Source organism: Hyalella azteca, unplaced genomic scaffold (genome assembly GCF_000764305.2).
Source record: "Hyalella azteca isolate HAZT.00-mixed unplaced genomic scaffold, Hazt_2.0.2 contig17590, whole genome shotgun sequence".
Classification (NCBI taxonomy): domain Eukaryota; kingdom Metazoa; phylum Arthropoda; class Malacostraca; order Amphipoda; family Hyalellidae; genus Hyalella; species Hyalella azteca.
In genome coordinates this window covers 86,291-91,490 of record NW_025947367.1, presented here as the reverse complement: position 1 = coordinate 91,490, position 5,200 = coordinate 86,291, and positions in this window count along the sequence as shown.

The following is a 5,200-nucleotide window of genomic DNA, read 5'->3' as shown; positions in this document are numbered from 1 at the left end:
ATCTAGTTGCTCAAAATTGAGCTTCGAAACAAAGATTTCTTTTGCTGTAATGGTATTTCGTAAAATACGCAAAAATGGGATAACCCAAAAAAACAACGAAGTGTTTATACATACCTAACTTCTTAATTCGCTTGAAAGCTGAAATAAGAAGTTTAGTCGGAAAAAGCAACGCCTTAAAGTTTATACACACTAAATAAATTAATATAAATATATCATTAACCAACCAAAAACAAAAATGTTGGTAGAATTAAAAAATTAGTTAGGAAAATCTAATAAATCGACTGAAAGCAAATATTTTAACTTGGAAATCGAACTTTGTCTCGTGTGTAATAAAAAAACTAAACATTAAATACTTCCCATTAGTTTCCTGAAAGAGAATTAACTGACTTGACTTCCGTGTGCTGCAACTACCCCGCAACTTCGATTTTTTGCTGAAAATTAGAATCCTGGCATTCATGCATGCATTAATTAATAAAGTATATTTTATTCCTTCTAACTGTCCCTCCAGGCAGTAGCCATGCTAGCTTAATTAAGTACTTAATAGTAGTGTTAATATAAGTTACATTATTTGCAATAGCAACTTTATGGGATGAAGGTGACTTGCTATGTCATGAGAGGCCAGCACCTGCATCGTCACGAGATGCAGGTGACCTGTTACGTCAGGACCGGCCTGCACCTGCATCGTCACGAGATGCAGGTGACCTGTTACGTCAGGACCGGTCTGCACCTGCATCGTCATGAGATGCAGGTGACCTGTTACGTCAGGACCAGCCTGCACCTGCATCGTCACGAGATGCAGGTGACCTGTTACGTCAGGACCAGCCTCAGGTGACCTGTTACGTCAGGACCGGCGTGCACCTGCATCGTCATGAGACGCAGGTGACCTGTTACGTCAGGACCGGCGTGCACCTGCATCGTCAAGTGGCCTGACATATCAAGTCCAGCTGAAGCCAACATCGTCATGGATGAATGTCAGCTATTTGCTTTCTTACTTTACCCGGTGTGCAGGTGATGAAAAACACATTCAAAAAGTAAAATCAACGATTCATCAGCTACACATGATATACCGTTGTAGGAAAAGTGCCTCATATTCTCGACATTTTTTCGCGGAAGTGCTCAAAGTTTTACCACACGCGAGCTACTTCGTACAGTCTACAATAAAAATAAAATAAGCTATTTCAGCAAAAATAAATGATTTTTTAGCACAAAGTTAACGTGCTATTTACACTAATAAGCCTTCATTTACCGGATGTAGTCCAATACATGGCATAGGAAAAGCACAATTTGGCAGGTGGAAATGATCGAAGATACAGGGATTCCAAGCTACGGAAGGAAACTGTGACGCATGAATGACGTACTATGACGATACAAGCCCCAATGGCTACAATGAGAATTGATCGTAAGCACTTTAAAAATGAACGAAGACACTGCCGATTTACCAAACAACTGATCACTCACAGAATTTTATAATAGGTATTCTATACTTCACCACAATGGTTGCAATTCCATTTAAAAAAAAGCAAGGCAAAAGCGTAGCGACAAATGCATTGCAGTCGCCACCGATCCATCCAGCCTGCCATGTTTGTTTCATCAATCTACTTCTTTCGTTGCCAGTGAAGGACTCGATTGTTTGCATTTTAAATAATAATGGCTCTATACTCCATTATAAAAATTCATAACAATTTTAACTCATAGATAAAAAAAAACTATTAAATACCCACTAAATTTTCTACATCAATCAAACTATATATTAAATTTTCAACAAAGTATAAATAAAGTTTGATTAATTATGCTTACACTTTCATTCATCGCAATGCGTGTACACAATTATATATGAATCTCACAAAAATGAATGTGATGTCATTTGAAGCTATCTTCTTGGAATACCTAATTTTCTTAGGATTAAATGGTTTTTCTTTTGTTCGCTTGTAACAACTCAAATCAGTTAGCGTCTCGATGTTGTCATAGGTAAATTGGTATCCATGACCATTCCTAATCACATTTACACGCTTTTCTGATTTTATTGATTGAAATTCTACCCCTAAAATCGGCAAATGTTATATATACATACAACATAATTATGTTATTGATTGAATGATTTCCCTGCCATGATCACCGCGAACTGATTTATCAGCCATCACTCGATAACTGGATCGCTCGATGACAAGGTCTACTACTCTACCATATGCAGCTGCAATTTAAAATTTAGCCTTCATTCATATGTTTTAGACCTTAAGAACTTGCTTGGACTACGTGAGCTGTTTTTTTTCTGCGTACCGGAAATGAAGTCTGTTCGTACACGTATTGATGGATTTAGCCGTCAATCTTCTACTGTACAATTAACGCTAAAATGGATTTGCATCAATTTTATCTAAAGTCTTGAATCTTAAAATCTCAAGTACAGATAGAGATAGTCAATAAATACAAGGTCAAGGTTCAGGAACTATATTTCTCGCAAAAATTGTCGTGCTTATTTAAAAGGAAAATGGAGCGTTACATAATAGGCGTTACGTTTTTCTCAAGCGTTACATAATACTTTTGTATATTCTCATGCCTTTTCGGTGTGCACATCAAAAATAGTAATTGAGTCATTAGTAGTAATTCGAGATCAATCAGGCTCCTCAACTTGAAAGTTAGTTTGGAAATATTAAAAAAATATGATAATAAATACATGGAAGTACAAATGTTCTGATGCGCAATTTTGATTAAATGGAGCCATTTCCAATACTTAATTGAAGAGTATATCCCGAAAATTTGCTGCTGTTATATAAGTAGAATTATTCTAAATCTGAAGGATCTGTTCAAGTGAATTGTTCAATATATAAAATGAACGCAATTCGTTGCTTTATTTCATTTTAATTGGTTGTTTCTAGAAGGTTCATCTCCGAGGTTGTCGCCAATAGTTCTTTTGATTGTTTTGGGTCGGCCGTTCAATAATGTGCCAAAATTTACAGGTGTGCGATGAAATTTGATGTGAATGATATTAATGAAATTACCTGGTCATGTTTGATTTTTATAACTCACAGCAAATTGGTTCGAGATGATATTTCTCTAGATTCATTAGCTATAATTGTGATGATATACATAGATAATTATTGCTATAATTGTGATATTAGCATAAAATTGTTGTAATATATTTGTCAGCCAAGAATACATCAAATATGATTTTCGACACAAACGATTAGGGTAGTTCATGATTTTTAAAATGCATATGAAAAAATTATTGTTAAAATTTTGAGCTTAAGGCATGAATTGTAAAATAATTTGAATGAAGACTTTGGTTCTGAGAAAAGGCAGCACGCTCCATATGGCGGTACAATTGTGTAAAAATAAAACAATGTCTAATTGTTCTGAAGAATCGAACAATCCACACGGCACTTATTGAAACTATTCGATCAAAATTTCACTTTGACAAAATATAAAATTTGGGCATCGCATCACGACGCATGAATAATATAAATGAATATATGTGAATGGAATGGTCATTATAAAATGTCACTGTGTATCCATACATTTCGCTCGACTAAAATCTCAATATGGCCTATGAATTTTTTGTAATCTCATTGAATTCTACAAACAAACCGTGTTTTTTAAAGACGCATGGAAGGTTGCAATGCCCATGGCATGGCAGACTTAAGAAGACTGAATGTCGACGAGACAGCCATGCCATATGAATTACATTACCTGGCCACATAAGTATTCCTTCAATGTCTTCGTATTTTATTAACAAATTGCATATTTGAAAGACGCAGGACGGGGACTCTACGTCGATGCACCGCCGTTGGCATGGTAAATTGTAAAAACGTCGATTCACCGCCGTTGGCATGGCAAATAAAATGACGGACTCCACGGCCAAGCCATTATGTATGACGTAGGTATTTTCTTTCATTCAATTTAATCGTATATTACAAGCAAATCTTATAATCGAAAGGCACATGAAAGGGACCCTACGCCAATGCACCGCATCTGGCATGGCAGACTGAATGGCGGACTCCACAGCCAAGCCATTATATATGACGCATGTATTTTCGTTCATTCAATTTCATCGTATAGTACAAACAAATCTTTTAATTGAAAGACACATGAAAGGGACCCTACGCCAATGCACCGCATCTGGCATGGCAGACTTAATGGCGGACTCCACAGCCAAGCCATTATATATGACGCATGTATTTTCGTTCATTCAACTTAATCGTATATTACAAACAAATCTTTTAATTGAAAGACACATGAAAGGGAACCTAAGCCAATGCAGCGCATCTGGCATGGCAGACTGAAGAAGACTGAGTGGAACTTATGCGGTGGCCGCGCGCTGAAGTCGACCTTGACAGAGGAAGTAATCAGCAGCAGCGGAGACGATGATTGAATAAAATTATTACATGTAACGATTCTAGTGAAAAAAAAATGATTGAAATAATGTTAGAAGGAAATTATGATTAATGCTGCCTATGCTCAAGATTTTTTACTGGGATAATTTTCAATGGTATTTTTAGCTTGGATTATTTTGTTTATGTTTTTAAATAAAATTTTGAAAATTTATGATCAAGAATATTGCAGAGAGGGATTTATCATTATACCAATACTCTGCAAAAATTAGACTGATTTAAAGTGAAACAATTACTTTTGCAGTAAGGCACGTTTTAGTTACGTCGTCAATTGTCCGACAGCAGACTTTTCGAAAAAAACTTTTCTAAACTGAGCTAATGAACGTAATCGTCATTATTATGTGATAGATAATAATGAAGGATTAAACTAATATCTGCTTAGCTGCGCGGAGGACATGCCTTTTTGAAGTTATTTATTTACTTCCTAACAATTCTCCAACATTCGAGTTTTAATAACCTAGTAATGAGCGTCGGTTCCATTTAAAATGCATATGTCAGCAGGAACCGGATTCTTAATCTATAATACATTGCATGCAAGCTAGATGTAGGTGCTCGGATAGCACTGATGAGGTATGATTACGAAATAACTTTTAAATTTTAATAGTAAGCAGAATATTTATCGAACACGAGTTCTTGAAAACTAAAAATAGCTAATATATAAAAACTCTCGGGCGTTTAAAGTCATGTTTACCAACCGTTTTAGGTTCGAAACTCGCTTCTGGCGGGCCAGTGCTCACAATCGACACAATGCTCTTGATTACACGTTAGGTAACGGGATGATCAGAACCCTTGACCCTTATGATGCTCGTCTTTCT